General features: G+C 43.0%; 1 protein-coding gene across 2 annotated transcripts in view; it reads left to right on the forward strand.

Annotated features, from left to right (window-relative positions):
- Khdrbs3 (KH RNA binding domain containing, signal transduction associated 3) overlaps window positions 1-16,503 on the forward strand; it is a 163,532-nt gene that overhangs the window by 101,572 nt on the left and 45,457 nt on the right. The gene's annotated exons all lie outside the window — the stretch shown is intronic.

Consider the following 16,503-nt stretch of genomic DNA (forward strand, 5'->3'; position numbering starts at 1 on the left):
CTTTCTTGCTTACAAACTCCCAGGACGCTGGGCTGCCCAGTTTGTATAGATTGCAGCGCCACCTCTTTGTGGGCAGTAGACTGTGGGTTCCTTCCTTGCCTTTATTTTTATCTTTATGTGCAGGAGCCTTTCTCGGGGGCTTCACAGTTTAAGAGATAGCACCTAATGGTACCAGAGGTGACCATTACTGTGCTATCTAATTCTCAGGTCATGGCTATGTCTTCATATACTCTCCCACCTTCTTAATGAAGTAAAATGGATTATTTTAAGTCAGTTTTAGTGAACATTAGAGGGTTCATTCAGTGTACTAAGAACTATGAAGCACTAGTGCCATTTAATGAGGAATCTATTATGCTAAAGGCTAACAGGATATTCTGCATCCTTTCGCATACACATGTTTTGTTTTTATCCTTGCCTTAGGGGATGGAGAGTCTTTTCTCTTTGCAGATCCTACTGATACAGCAGCTGGCAGATCTGAAGTCTGGCTCCATATCTATAACTTTGCCCAGCTTGAGGAGTCTATAATGGGGTGTTTCTCTATGGACACTGACTTCCCATGGAGCCAACCCAAGAGAGGGCTAAGGAACTAATTTCATCAAGTAGAAAGCCTCACTTCAAATACAGAAAGCAAGGGTTGAAACAACGATGCAAGCAAACTGAAGCTGAGTGGTCGTGGATATTGGGAGTATTAAAATAGTTCTGAAAAGAAGTTGTTGTATGTACGTGCATGCAGTTTCTCGTCAGCAGGCCAGAGCACAGTTTACAGGAGTCAGTTCTCTGGTTTCACTGTCAGGTTGTCAAGCTTGGCAGAGAGTGCCTTTACTCACTGAGCCATTGTGCTGGCCCCAGAAATGGCTTTAAAAAGTAGGATTTGTTGACTCCTTCATGATGCATAGACTTAAAATCTCTTAGAAATTTAATCATAGTATTCTGATTCTGATTCATTTAATTATGATTGATTGAGCTTTGAAGCCTGGGCAGTGTCTCCTGCGGTCTTTTTGTTGTTGTTTGGATTTTGGGTTTTTTTTCGAGACAGGGTTTCTCTGTGTGATCCTGGCTGTCCTGGAACTCACTCTGTAGACCAGGCTGGCCTTGAACTCAGAAATCTGCCTGCCTCTGCCTCCCAGAGTGCTGGGATTACAGGCGTGTGCCACCACTGCCTGGCGTCTCCTGCTGTCTTAATAAGCTACTATCAGTGGGTAAGCCTGAACTGATATGTAAGTCTCCTGTGTCAGCTTGTGGGGAATTCTGTGTGCAGTCCTAGAAGTTGGTAAAAAAACGAAGGTCTTAGGTATGCTTCTGTTATCCAACTACAGCAGGCTTGTTAAATAGAGGAGACTATCCTGAAATGGTGTGAAATCGACTTGTGTGGTGTTGCCTTGCCTACTTGATAAATGCTAAGGGAAGGCTGTGCTCTGTAAATTAAAGGGACAGCAAAGTCTCCTGAAGTTGATTCTACAGCTCCAGACTGGCAGAGCCAAGTGTCTTTATCCCTGCATCCTCCCTCCAGATTCCCAGGAGGTAGTGTGCAAGCATCTGCATGCTCCGCAGGGATTTGGGTGAGTGGTGAGCAGGCTATTGTAAGTTTCACTTGCATGATTGTTTATGCAACTCAGAGGTGCACTCCTGACTGTGCCTTACCTGGAAAGGAAGGACGGTGCCCAGCAAGCCTCAGATCAGCACCCAGGCAATGTCACGATGACTGCTGAGGGCTAAGAGGAAATGGAATGAGCTAGACCAAAGCTGTTGCTTTCCATATTCTCGCTCTTATAATGCTGTAGGCTAGAAGAAAGGAGAAAATGAGCAAGAGTGCTAGAGCCAGAGCTAGTGATGCGCCTTTTGTTCCAGCTGCTGCCCTCTGGCTTGCTGAGCCACCAGTGAAGCCAGTGACGTCACGACTCATTTGTGTTTACAATGAATGGGCCTGTGGTACCTCAAGTAACTTCATTTGTGAATGACCATGGAACCAGTAGAGCAGCAAGCTCTTTACAATGATTCATGGATTCCATTCCAATTCAGGGGCCCATTGTGTTCTGCATCTGCTTTGAATGAGAGACAAGGCAGCTGCCCTTTATGGTGGTGACTGTAAAGCCCCCAGCATATCAGACATGCTTTGCCTGCCACTTCAGCAGAGTATTTCCTCACAAGATGTCAGCTGAGGCTCAAACCCAATAACAGTCTGAGATGCCTTTGAGTAGAAGCAGAGGGCCCCACAGCTCGCCCCGTTCTCTTATGGTCCATTAAAGCTGTACTAGATGGAAGCTGTTTTGAAGAAAAATGGCCTCCTCACCTGTCACTTGAGAACACTTTACCACTTCTTCCATTGTGCAAGGAATGAACTCTTTTGAAATCTCAGTGCAGGAACACCAGGGAAGCCATTAGAGAAAGCCAGGCATGTTTCAAATTTACCTGTCACTCCTTAGCATAGACTGTGCATGAAGAGTCAAGATGGAAGAATGTTCTCACTCACACTTACCTGAAGCTTTGGGTTTTGGTTGTTGTTTTATTATTGTTTCTGAGACAGCTGTTATTATATATAGCAGACTGGCCTTGAACTCGAGACCCGCTCCTCTCTGCCTCCCAAGTGCTGTCTATGATCAGAGGTGTGTGTCACTATGTGGCTTTACCTAAAACTAATGCAGACAGATTTTGGAACTTTGTGCAGAAGAGGGCTTTACTGCCTTTCCCTTTCCTCAGTGCAGCCTGTGCTGGATACTGTTGTCAGGTCACTGATCCCTGTCTGCTTCAACCTGCTTGTTTTCCATAGTCAACATTTTGATTAAAAAGAGAGCAGATTGTGAAAAGGTTATTTATGAAAATGCATTTGAAAACAAAACGATTGAAAAGCCCACAGATTTAGATTTAGATAAAAACATGAGCGTTGTATAATTTCTTGCATTCACTTTAACAGAAGTAAGAGTGAAGAGCAAGAACCCTCAGTTTGTGGAACTGTCGGGTACCTCACCAGTCAGGCCTCTCTCTTCCTAAGCTGCCTGAAGAGCTGGCTGATTTCAGGAATGGAAAACTGTACACATTAATTCCACATGTTACATATATGAGTCCGTGCAGGGGACAGACATGGTTTCTCTCATCTCCTTCATGGTCACTTTCAGCTTAGACTAATCCCTGTGCTAATGTCAGATGGGCCACAGGATATGTGATCTCCGCCAGCACTTACCCCCCTCACTTTTATCTGCTTACAACCCGGATTGGATTCCTTCAGGTGGTCAGCCTCTCACATGGATGCACAGTCACCTTAACAGTGATTTGGTCTTTCCTGTCTGACAGTTTCCCAATAAGTTATTGATGGCAGGCATGATGCCCCTTTCTAATCACCAGGTCCCCATGTTTGGGAAAGACTCTGTGTGATTTCTTGATACAGAGAAAAAAACACAGTTGACTTTACAGATAATAATATACATAGCTAACTTGTGTGTAAAGAATAGAGAGAGGACCAAAGACACAAGGTTTATAGAGGATGTAGGATTACCCTCAGGTAGGGAACTGGTATTCCCTAGGAAGTGATAGCCTAGGTTAGCCGGGAGAGATTTCTCTGGAGACTCCTATACCCAGAGAAAGCTGTGCTCCACAGGCTAGGAGTTTGATGACAGGTGGGTCGTTGATGAAGTTTGTTGCCCTCTTTCTCCTCATAGAGGTGTTTTTATGCTGTGGAGTTTATTTGGGGGTAAATAGAATGTGAGGTACATGGCAGGATGTGGGTCCTAAAAGACACTTCAGAGCTATTACATTCGAATTCGAATATTAAAAAAAAACAAACAACAACAGCAAACACCCTTAGGTAAGAGTTTAAAATGCAACTAAATCACCAACTGGTGATGGCTAGTGAAAGGCTCAGGGGCAGACATAGTAGTAAACCAGGGGACCCAGCTAGCTGGGCTCAGCTCCTAGCTCTGCCTGGGTTCCTCATCTACAAATGGAAATAGTAGCGTTGCTTATCTGGGGATGTTATGACTATTAGATTATCATATGGAAAGAATTAGGGATTCTATCTGTCCTCCACAATAAAACGCCAAGTACATCTGCTATTAGCTCAGGCCCTGTCTCCTTTACCAGCGAGGCCTCTTCTCTCAGGAAGGAAGAACACCATACCAGGTGGGGATAAACAGGGAAAAGGCAGTGGTTTCAGGTCTTGGCTGATTTGGAATAGTAGGCGTGCCCTGCACAGCTGTGGGAGTGCAAACCTGTACATGTGTGCTTTGGAAAAAGTTTCTACACCACTTACAGCACCACCCTCCCCTGCTGCAGGGCCCACGGAGCATCTGAAGCAGCTCCCAACAGAGATACCCAAGGGAGTACAGACGGAGGCTCAGTGGGAAACCCATAGGCAAAAACAAGCTAAGACTGCTGACCCAGGTGGAGGAGATAAACAAGCAACAGCCGGATCATGCACAACAGTGTTTCAAAGCAGGGGCAGGAAGCAGCCAGCCTGAGCCCTGTACAGCAGCCTGAGCCCTGTACAGCAGCGTGAATGAGTCCCACAAATCATCACACTGAATGAAAGAAACATGGTCCTAGATAGTAGCTATTCTGACTCTTAATTGTTTTTAACATTCAAGTAACTAAAACCCTAGGATGTGTTGGAAATCATGATGGTGGCTTGGGGAGAAGATAGTAACTGCGCAATGACATGGGGTAGTTTTCAGAACTGTTTATGTCCCATTTCTTTATCTGGATGGTCATTCCTCCTGGTGTGTGACCAGCTGAGCCCCCTCAGTGACAGTCTCTATGCTGAGTACTTAGGGTTTTCATTTGATGACTCACTTTGCTCTTGAGTAAAACTTTCAAACATTTGATCAACTTGCAAACGAAGAGAGTTGACTGCTGAGCCTGGTGCTGCCTTTTGAAGCAGAGCAGCTTCAGTGTGGGACTGGGTAGTGACCTGAAGGGTTCTCGGTGAGCTCTGAAAATTGAGCAGGGGAAATTCGTACAGAATTTCACCAAATGCTTTCAGGTCCACCTCTGCATTGGTGGGCCCACAGCACCTCCCTGTCTCTGTAGAGCTGGCATCGCTGGGCCCGCCTCTTCTGCCAGCCATTACTCAGACAGCCTACATGTGGAAGCCTGAGTGGGTCCATGACCTCTATCGTGGCAGCCATGGATTCCTTCAGGACGCATCCTTGGGCGCTTACTTAGTGGCAGACACTGGGAATAAGGCACCTGTTTTGGAAGGGCTCGTGCAGGGTGGGGGCTCGTGCAGGGTGGGGGCTCGTGCAGGGTGGGGGCTCGTGCAGGGTGGGGGCTCGTGCAGGGTGGGGGCTCGTGCAGGGTGGGGGCTCGTGTAGGGTGGGGGCTCGTGCAGGGTGGCAGACAAGACCAGATGTAAGTACTGAGTGTTAGTAAGAATCTGCTCCCCTGCTGGGTGGCTGCAAGTACTGAAGATGTAGGAAAACCAGCAAACAGAGGACGGTATTTAAATACATAAAACACAGAAAGAAGAAAAGACGGAGAAAGGTACTGGCTCACCACATAGGCAAAATGAGAGTCTGAACAGTTAACTCATACTTGTGGCTGGTTATCTCTTGTAGCACCCTTTCTCAGCCCTTCATCCCCTAATCACAGAAATATAATTATCTGTGTGGCTATTTCCTCAGCTTGCCTCACGGGTGGCCCGTTTGCTATCGGTCCAGATGCACAGGACCAAAGCTGATTTTATGTTTAGTTGGTGCCTTAGGATATATCTGGCTTTCATCCTCTGCAGCCCTGGTTGAGCAGCTGTGAGCTAGTGTTAAATCCTAAGGAAGGTAGCAGAGAGGCTGATGGGATCTTGGAACAAATCAGCGCTTGGGACCATGGAAGGTCCAACAGGTCTGGGTGAAGCAGCTGGTAAATCCGTTGGGCTTTAAATTAAAGTCCAGAATGTAGTTCCTCCACAGGAACTGTGAGAGTTGCCTCCTTTGAGTCAAGACTCTCAGGTGGATTCTGATTGCCTAGTTGTCCAACAGTGCTGGACACATCAGTCACATTTAGGAGCACAAGCGTGAGGCCAGCCTGAGCTAACTAGTGAGACCCTCTTATGAATGGAAGGCCTTAGCACGTCGACACTTTTTAATGCGTGCTCAGAGAAATTATTTCCCCTTTCCTATCATTAACGGCACTTCTAGTTTAACACTTGTTTTCCCATTTATACCTTCCCCTTGCTTGTAAGATTTCTACCTTAACTGTATCGCTGTTTCTTGGTTCTGTTTTGAGTACCTAGAAAATCCTACCAATGTCCTTCTACTTTGGTTAGGTGCAAAGTCAGAAGAAGACATTCTGTTAGTGGCTGGCGGGCATATCTCTAAAGACTGTATCAGGGTCTGTACATCCCACAGTGGAAATGCACATACATTTACGCAGTGGAAATGCAGGCCTTGCATCTCAGGCAAGGCTTTAAGACTTTCACAGAAGTCATGCATGGATAGCTTTGTTTTTTTTCTGATTCGGTGATTCAAGAGTTAAAAGGGTTAAGTCTTGAAATGAAACAGCAATCTTTACTGGGAAAGCACTGGCCAAACACATTCACCTACTCTTTTTACTGGTTAATCTTAAGCAACCATTGGAAGTAGTGGGAGCTGTGTTTTGGTTCCCACTTTGGAAATTGCCCAGTTGAGGTTCTGAGGGGTTAGTGACATCTATTCCACAGGTATGTAACCCGCCCAGAGCCACGTGGCTGTCACATCCTCAAAGCCTGATTGGAGCAGCCTCTTGAGCTCCCTCTTATTATTGCAATGTCAACAGGTGCCCGTGACATCCCAGAGTTAAAAAGTCAGATTTGATGCAGGTGCTGTGGGAAGGAAGGTAAAACCACTTTGCTCATGTGTTCACTGTCATTGAAGATGCTGTTGAAGCCACATTGCTAAGGATATTATTTCCCAGGTTCCAGTTACAATTAATTTGTGAAGTCTTTATTATTTGTTTTATAAACTCAGCATAATCATTGTAAACCTTAAATTTGCTGAAGCTTTTCACACTGCATCTGTGTGGAAACATCTAACATTTTGAAATGGCCAGTTGTCATCCTAGTTAAAGTGAAGTTATCATAATATCATTATCTCCCTTTAAAAGGATGCCACACCAAAGCAATATTTTTAATCTTTCAAATTCTCTCAATTTTAAAATGGTTGTACCAGGTTTAAATATTATACTTGATTTTACTTGTGACAAAAATAAAACCAGGTAGGCCATGCTGTTTCTCTGTCCTGGAAGATGGCTTCAGAGCAAGTGTTCGTCTCATCTGGACCTGCGCCAGGTTGGGTACAGTGGTTCAGGAAAGTTTTTCTCTTGTGTCAGGGCGCATGCTCCTCCTGTAGCCTGTTGTCCATGCGGATCCATTGTTCGGGTGCTGTTTCTAAGCAGAAACCTCAGATGTGTGCTTGATGAAGGAGCAAGCTTTGTAGTGAGTAGGGATGGACAGTTCATCCCTGTGTGCATTTGAACAGTTTTTGATGACTGTCATCCTGGCATTCAGAAATAGAATAAAGTTCTAAAGGTCGTCATTTGCAGAGCACAGATGGCTGATACCGAGTGTTCCCCAAACATGGTGTAAATGCAGTCTGAGTATCAGGAGTCTCAGCATTGTCATAGGCTCTGTGCCTGCTTGCTTCTGTAGTGCTGCCTCGGTTCACATTCATCTCAAGGAACTATAATTCATCTCAAAATACAATAACTATTGTATTTTCTCCTAGTTGGCCATCCACTCCAGCCACTCAGCAGGTTTTGCCCCAGTGCCTGTTCTGTGTCAGGTGGGAGCATGGCTGGATTTGCTCCCCACTCCCACTCTCTTTTGCATGCCCTCAGTTATCACCTCTATTTTATTGCTTTAGGGCCTCTTCTTTCTCTCTCATGGTCTCTCTTTTAGTCCAATGACCTACATACACATATATAAAAACACTTATATGCACAGACATGCATAATTTTAAACCTAGCTTTCACATGTAAGAGGAAACAAATAGTATTTATCCTGTAGAATCTGGCCAATTAGCTTAGCTTAATGACTAACAGGGAGAAGAGAGAACAAGCTGGGTGATGGGGGAAGGGGGGGATACCAGTTAAAACAGAGTATAATGATATGTGCACATGACATGGGTTGGGGCATGGGTGGGAAGGGAAGGACCATAGAGAGGAGGGGAGAGGAGGGCAGAGGAGAGGAGAAGAGAGGAGAAGAGAGGATAGGAACTGATCCTAACTCACAGGAACTTTGTAGACTAGAGAGCAAGAAAGGAGTCAGAAAATAATTATAGGTGCCAAATATATGTGAGTTATCACATCACATATGATATCAAGAATGAAAGTCCAAAATGATAATTCTGTTTTGAAGCTAGCATTTGTCATCCAAGAAGGCACCACAGGACAGAGCATGTACAGACTGACTAGCATGATAAGCAGACTGCTCCCAGGGCCCACTCTGGAGCCTGGAAACACAGTGGAAGTTAGGAAACAGCAAGCCTGGATTTGCATTTTAGCTAGGGATTTCAGGAGGAGTGTTTAGATGAAGTCACACTAAAGTGCCAAATGCTGAGTCTGTGCTTTGTCCCTTTGAAAGATTCTAAATGATCTGAACGGTTCTAAAGGTTCTAATGAACCTAATCATGTAGGGTGGGCCTCAGGTTTCATATTGCAATGCAGAGGGAGCAGGGTGTGTGAGATAGGTTGAGGACATAAAAACAGATTCACTGGTTGGCCGATTTACTAGCAGGACAGCAAGGTTGGGGCACTTAATGTAAGTGTGCCAGGCAGTTGAGAGCAGGCCTTTGTGTGCCTCCTGATAACATACAGGGACTCCTTAGATCCTTCAAGAGCAGTTCAATAGTTGGCTTAGCATGCATTCTACCACCCAGTTAAGTCATTTCTGGTCATCTAAGGGATGGCTAGAACCATGAAGAAGCAGAAAATCATAGCAGGACTAGGTGAGAGGAATAAAGGATTGTCCTGCTTTTACCCAGTATTTTTCTCAGCAGAACAGTGAGCATTACTGTGTCCTCATTGTGTGTCTGTGCCTGATCTGAAGGAATCTTGCAGACAACTTCAGCTCATAATGTAGGTGAAGCACAAGGTGAGCCACCCTCCAGGAACATTACAGAGATGTGCTCATCAGGTCAGATGCTGGCATTGTACTGTACGGCACAGTGACTGTTTTGTATGGTCAAAATGTTGTAACAGAATTGAAGCCACCCACTTGCACCTTCAGCCTAGAAAGCTGACTAGGCCAAGAGGCAGCAAGGGCAGAGAGATGGTACAGGCACCTGGTGAACTGGCTAGGTTTCCACACTGGAGGCCCAGAGGTGAGGCAGAGAAGTAAATGCCTACCTATCATGTCATAAAAGAGAACCATCTCTAAGAGGAAATTCACAAGTGTGAGAAATAACACAAGGATCTCTAGTGAAAGGAAATCCCTGGTGCATCAGAGTAGTGCTGGTGACGTGTGGTGAGCTCCTACAACACCGAGTAACTTAGATGGGTTTCAGCTAAGCTCTCCACATCTTTTCTGTGCTGTTTTTGTTCCACTCAACTGCATGTTAAATTATAACACATAATGTACTTATTGCTGTTTTTGTTTTTGTTTTTTTTAAATTCTGCTCTACCCACTGAAATACCTGAACAGGAACATCTTAGTATAGAATTATATGAGTAAGGAAAAAGTGACCAACCAGTTGCTTTTTATTTACACTGGAAGAAAGAAATTTAAAAAGAAAGAGGGAGAGAGAAAGCAAGTAGATAGCTAAGTTGTAATATTATTACATTGTCAGACAAAACACAGAAAGGCTGGCACATTAGCCCATGCCTGTCTTTCCAGCACTTGGGAGGTAGAGCCAGGAGTTCAAGGTCACCCTCTCCTACACAGTGAGTTTCAGGCCAGCGTGGGCCACTTGAGATAGTCTCAAGAAATAGGAAGAAAATAATGTTTACAGACCTCATGCTGTCCACCATTCCTCAGGCACCCTTGTTCACTCGCCTGCCCGGCATTCTCTGGCTAGTGCTCAAACCTTGATCTCAGTCTGAGAACTCTCAGCCCCAGTGTTTTGGGGAAACTAGTAGAAGAGCTTGGGAGTCAGTTAGCTCTTCCTTATTCTGTCACGTTTGTCTTTACGTGTCCCATATTTCCATATGCTGTCCATTCTATGATTGGAGGAAGTACAAAATATACACCTCCTGTAGCCAAGTCCAGTAATGAAATCATGAGAGACACAGATTCATATTGTAAAATAGAAAACGTGTATGTTAGTAATACAGTGAGCTACCAATTGTGTCCTTAAACAGTATTGCCATAACCTGGCAGAGTAATTGAACAAGGGTTGAATGGCACAGCTATAGAAATAAAATAGTGCACTTCATTGCATTAGCTAAAATTTTAAATTCTAGTCATTTATAATCTTAAATATATGTCAAAACTCTTTGCTGAACTACCCATTCTTTGCAGACATTTAACATGTTAGTAAAGAAGCCATACCTGTGTAGTTTTGAAGTTGACTACCCACACAGTGACCTCTCTGCACTCTTGGCTTTGTCAGTCATCCTTTCTTTTCTGCAATATTGCCAGACAGGGATTTTTGCAGCACAAGGCAATCATGTCACTCAAAACCCAGATTCGCGTTCCGTAGAATGCAAGGGTAAGGGTTAGGGTTAGGTTCTGTAGATAGTCCTCCTTGGTGCATCTCCTGGCTTTTCATCATCATCATCTTCCCCTCGGCTAATGTCTGTTCCCGCCCTTAGCCTCCCTGAATTCAGGGGTCTGCTTCTGTTTTTCCATTGCTTTACACCTTCAGTCCATTCTGAATGATATTTAATGCCTTTCTTTGAAAAGGAAAAGCTAGCTTTTTATTAGCATTGACCTCCTTTACCTTTATTAGTTGGTCTGGTCTGTCTCACCTCAGTGCCTGTCTTTGACATGATGAATTATAAGGGCCGTTTTCTTTGCTTGTCTGTTCTCTCTCCCACTCCATTGTATGTGAGCGCACACATTAGACATTGAAAGATCTCTACCTATGGTGCTAGCACAGTGCCATCAATAGACTAGGAGCTACAAGAAGAGTTTCAATGGTGATTACATATGCTTCTGTTATTAGTTATTGCCAACTTTTAGCTTACTCCTTGGTCAGAGTTCATGTCACTGTTTTGCCACGTTTCTGATAATGAAAATCATCTCAGAATTTATGGCCAGTTTGCATTGGACCTTAGAAGATCCTAGCCAGTTAGTCCTTTGCTGTTAACTCTGAAGAACAGAGTGGCTGGCTTGCATTGTTACGGGTTTATTTCTTTTATGTGACTTTCCCCATTTTGTATTCACTTCTTCCTTTGTGAAAAAAATTCGACTGTATATGGTAATCATATGTAATTTACATAAGCCTTAGTTCTGCAAGTTGGCATCCATTTATGTTGATATTTGTTTTATAAAATTGAAAGAATTTGAAATATTCTATTTAGGTAATTGTTTTTTTTCCTAAATCAAATAAAGTGAGTCTGTAAATACTTTTTTAAAAGTAAATCCATAAGTCAAGTCAAGGTAGTTAGCATTTTGATATCCTTAAATAAAACTGTGCCTGCAAACTAATTTTTTTTAAGATTTATTTATTTTATGTATGTGAGTACACTGTCACTGATTTCAGACACACCAGAAGAGAGCATTAGATCTCCATTACAGATGGATGTAAGCCACCATGTGGTTGCTGGGAATTGAACTCAGGACCTCTGGAAGAGCATTCAGTGCTCTTAACTGCTGAGCCATCTCTCCAGCCCACCTGCAAAGTGTATACAGTTGTTGTAACTGTTTCTTTTTAATTTAAAAAATATTGATGCTAAAAAGATAGTTCAGGGGTTGTGAACACTTACTTCATTTGTAATGGACTGCAATTCTATTCCCCCAAAGACAGGTCAGGCTGCCTATAATTGCCTATAACTCCAGCACCAAGGGATTATGATGCCCTCTTCTGGCCTCCATGGGCACCTACATTCATACACACACACACACCACATATACACCAATATACATACATACATACATACATACATACATAAAAATATCTTAGATATGTACATAACAGACTCTGTGCTGAAACTTCTTTGACCACATGGCGCATATCCCTGCTTCCAGGAGTTGGGTGCATATTTATAATCTCAGAATAGCTGATCCTGATATTCCAAGACATTGCTCACAGACTATCTAAATATTTTTAAAATACTTAAATCCAAAGCCACTGTATAACTATACTGGGAACATAGAGCCAGTTGTAGGACAAGATAACAATGCTTTTGTGGTCTAATTTACCAGTGGCGAACATGTTTGGTTCCATTTATTTAGAAAAATTGTTTTTCTTGTCTGTTTTGAAGTTCATAGTCTTATAGAAACAATAGTGAGAGTCAGGGGCAAGAGGATCTCTTATGTGTTGGGGACCAACCTAGTGTACATAGAGCCCTGCCTCAAAATTAATTAATCAACATGGAGTGTGTATCCCACAGAATGACAAAGGTGAATTTCTCTTGTAGTTACTGTCTTTTCCTCATTGAGTTATGAGTTCTTTATATATTCTGGAGCGTAGACCAAATCTCATGTATCATCTGTAAATATTTTCTCTCATGCAGTGGATTATCTTTTTGTCTCTTTTAAATAGTGTCCTTGAAAGTTGAAAACTTTGGATATTTCTGAACTTCAATTTTCCGTACTCCTTAGCTCCGTGCTTTTGCTAGCCTATCAAAGAAATCACTGATCCAAGGTCAGGAGAATATGTAGTTACTTGTGCTTACTTTGTTCTCAGAGTTCTCTATCTGCTCACAACAGATAGGATTCATGTTGTGTTGATGTGTGGTTGGGGTTCAGTCTTATCTTCTTAGGTGTGGGTCTCTCTGGAGGCAGCTAGTTGTCTTGCTGCTTTAGTTAAAAATTGAATTGCATTTAAGTAGGAATAGTCATTTCTGACTTTCTTTATCTGTGTTCCTGTCAGTGTTGTATTGCTTTGGTTACTGCAACTATTCATCAAATACATAGAGTTCATCCTTTGAGCCTCTGGCATCGAGGTGTATTTTGTTTTTATTGGATGCATTGCTCCATAGATGTTCAGTAGTAGTACATTTTTATATCGCCCTGTATGTATATCTAAATATGCTATTTTTCATGTAGCTGCAAGAGACTGATGGGTTCTCACTTCTTTGATGGCTCCCACTGCTGTCTCCTAAATGTGTATGTACTACTGGCAAACTCTGTTTACCTGCTCAAGTAACTAATTTCTCCTGTTTATCAAGGAGAGCTTCATTGGCTATCAAATACTGTACCCAGCCAGTGCAGGTCACATGCCAAGAAGTCCCTCCCACCAACTAGCTCTTCTTGTTTGAGCCCCTTTGTCATTGGAATGTGGTTTTTCATTGTCTTCCAGGCAGTGACCTTCCTGATAGTCAGGTGCTCCTGTGTCATGAGGTGCATGTGTTTGAGAGGTTCTGATTTGCCTTTCTGCACTTAAGATTGTGCATCTCTTAGGCTTTACTTCTGGAAAGGTTTAAGCTTCTTGGGTACATAAAGTGTTTGCATCAAACTGGGGAAGTTTTGAACCTGTTATTCGTCTGTATAGGTTTCTGCCCCTCCCGCTCCTCTCTTTCTGCAGATCTCTTTGTTCACATGCTCACACATGTGTTATGGCCCGTGCCTCTGACCCTATGTTCTTCCTTCCATGCTTTGTTCTCAGAGTATCTATCTTCAAGTTCAGTAACTTCTCTCCAGTGTGTCTGCTGATGAGACAGTGAAGTTTCCACTTTAATTATTGATTTTCAAGTCAAGAATTTACCTTGGCTTCTCTGCATACTGACAGTCTCCACTTAGTGAGGTGATGTACTCAGGCTTTATCATAACAGTTTCTTTAGTTCCTTGTCTGTATTCACTGTGTTGAAGTTCTTTGCCTAGCAGACTCAATCTCTCAGCTTCTTCAGAGACAATTTTTATTAACAGCTATTTGTTCTTATAGAGAGACCATATTTTTATGTTTTTTAAACATGTCTCAACTTCTTGTTTTAAACTAGACACAATATATTAATAATTCATCAACTCTAGGAATCACATTCTTCAAGAATCCGTTATTTGTTTTTGTTTTATGTTTAGGGCTAGTCAAAATAAATTCTGTGGAAACTGTGAACATCAGATGTTGTCTCTTCAGTCACCTCCTCTTCCACCTCCTCCTCTTCTTCCTCTTCCTCTTCCTCCTTCTCCTTCCTACCTGGCTTCACCATGGAATTGTGCTGTGTATATTAACACTCAAACTGGACACTCACCCAGCCACTTTGCTCTTAACTCTCCTTTAGAAGTCTATTTCCACCAGCTGCTGGGTTCTCAGGGTCAGCCAAAAGAAACAGCTCTGGGCCTGTGGTCTTCTCTGAAGCATGGGATGTAGCACTGAGATAGGTGTGTCCCTCTAGAGTCCCAGGAATATGTTGGCCTTTTATACTTATGAATCAACCCATTGCACAGCACAGTAAGTCTCCAGTCTCTAGCAGCTACTATCTTAAACAAGTGGCTCTATTTTCTTCAGCTAATCCCTCAGGAGGGAGCCTGTTTGTACTAAGGCAAAAACCAAGTCAGGAGGGAGAAAGACCACTCACTGGGAAGCCTCTCTAGCAGGTGTTCCAGTTGCCTCACTGTACCCCCCGTGGCTTTCAGGCTGCTGCTCAGTGAAAATGCCACATAGTTCTGTTTTATCAAGATTTCCACATGGTTTCATCTTGGTGTGTTTGCTTTTAAGTAAAAATTCTTTGACTCTGCAGCCCTGTGGTCAATGTTCCAGTCCTAACAGTGGTGATTATATATATATATATATATATATATTTTATTTACATTTCAAATGATTTCCCCTTTTCTGGGTCCCCACTCCCCGAAAGTCCCATAAGCCCTCTTCCCTCCCCCTGTTCCTCCATCTACCCCTTCCCACTTCCCTGTTCTGGTATTCCCCGATACTGTTCCATTGAGTCTTTCCAGAACCAGGGGCCACTCCTCCATTCTTTTTGGACATCATTTAATATGTGGATTATGTCTTGGTTATTCAAAGTTTCTAAGCTAATATCCACTTATCAGTGAGTGCATACCATGATTGATCTCTTGAGACTGTGTTACCTCACTTAGTATGATGTTCGGCAGCTCCATCCATTTGTCTAAGAATTTCATGAATTCATTGTTTCTAATGGCTGAATAGTACTCCATTGTATAAATATACCACATTTTTTGTATTCATTCCTCCATTGAAGGACACCTGCGTTCTTTCTAGCTTCTGGCTACTACAAATAGGGCTGCTATGAACATAGTGGAGCATGTGTCCTTATTGCATGCTGAAGAATCCTCTGGGTATATGTCCAGGAGTGGTATAGCAAGGTCCTCAGGAAATGTCATGCCCAGTTTTCTGAGGAACCGCCAGACTGATTTCCAAAGTGGTTCCATCTTGCAATCCCACCAGCAGTGAAGGAGTGTTCCTCTTTCTCCACATCCTCGCCAACACCTGCTGTCTCCTGAGTTTTTGACCTTAGCCATTCTGACTGGTGTGAGGTGAAATCTCAAGGTTGTTTTGATTTGCATTTCCCTAATGACTAATGATGTTGAGTACTTCTTAAGGTGCCTCTCGGCCATTTGAATTTCTTCAGGTGAAAATTCTTTGTTTAGCTCCATACCCCACTTTTTAATGGGGTTATTTGGTTCTCTTGGTTCTACCTTCTTGATTTCTTTGTATATATTAGATATTAGCTCTCTGTCGGATTTAGGGTTGGTGAAGATCCTTTCCCAATCTGTTGGTTGACGTTTTGTCCTTTTGACAGTGTCCTTTGCCTTACAGAAACTGTGTAGTTTTATGAGGTCCCATTTGTCAATTCTTGATCTTAGAGCATAAGCTATTGGTGTTCTATTCAGGAACTTTTCCCCTGTGCCCATGTCCTCAAGGGTCTTCCCCAGTTTCTTTTCTATTAGTTTCAGTGTGTCAGTTTTTATGTGGAGGTCCTTGATCCATTTGAAGTTGAGCTTGGTACAAGGAGATAAGAATGGATCGATTCGCATTCTTCTGCATGCTGACCTCCAATTGAACCAGCACCGTTTGTTGAAAAGACTATCTTTTTTCCACTGGATGCTTTCAGCTCCTTTGTCGAAGATCAAGTGACCATAGGTGTGTTGGTTCATTTCTGGGTCTTCAATCCTATTCCATTGATCTGCTTGCCTGACATTGTACCAATACCATGCAGTCTTTATCACTATTGCTCTGTAGTAAAGTTTGAGGTCTGGGATACTGAATCCCCCAGAAGTTCTTTTACTGTTGAGAATAGTTTTAGCTATCCTGGATTTTTTGTTATTCCAGATGAATTTGAGAATTGCTTTTTCTAGCTCTATGAAGAACTGGGTTGGGATTTTTATGGGGATAGCACTGAATCTGTAGATTGCCTTTGGCAAGATGGCCATTTTAACTATATTAATCCTGCCAATCCACGAGCATGGAAGATTTTTCCATTTTCTGAGATCTTCTTCGATTTCCTTCTTCAGAGATCTGAAGTTCT

This window comes from Apodemus sylvaticus, chromosome 17, assembly GCF_947179515.1.
Source record: "Apodemus sylvaticus chromosome 17, mApoSyl1.1, whole genome shotgun sequence".
Lineage (NCBI taxonomy): Eukaryota > Metazoa > Chordata > Mammalia > Rodentia > Muridae > Apodemus > Apodemus sylvaticus.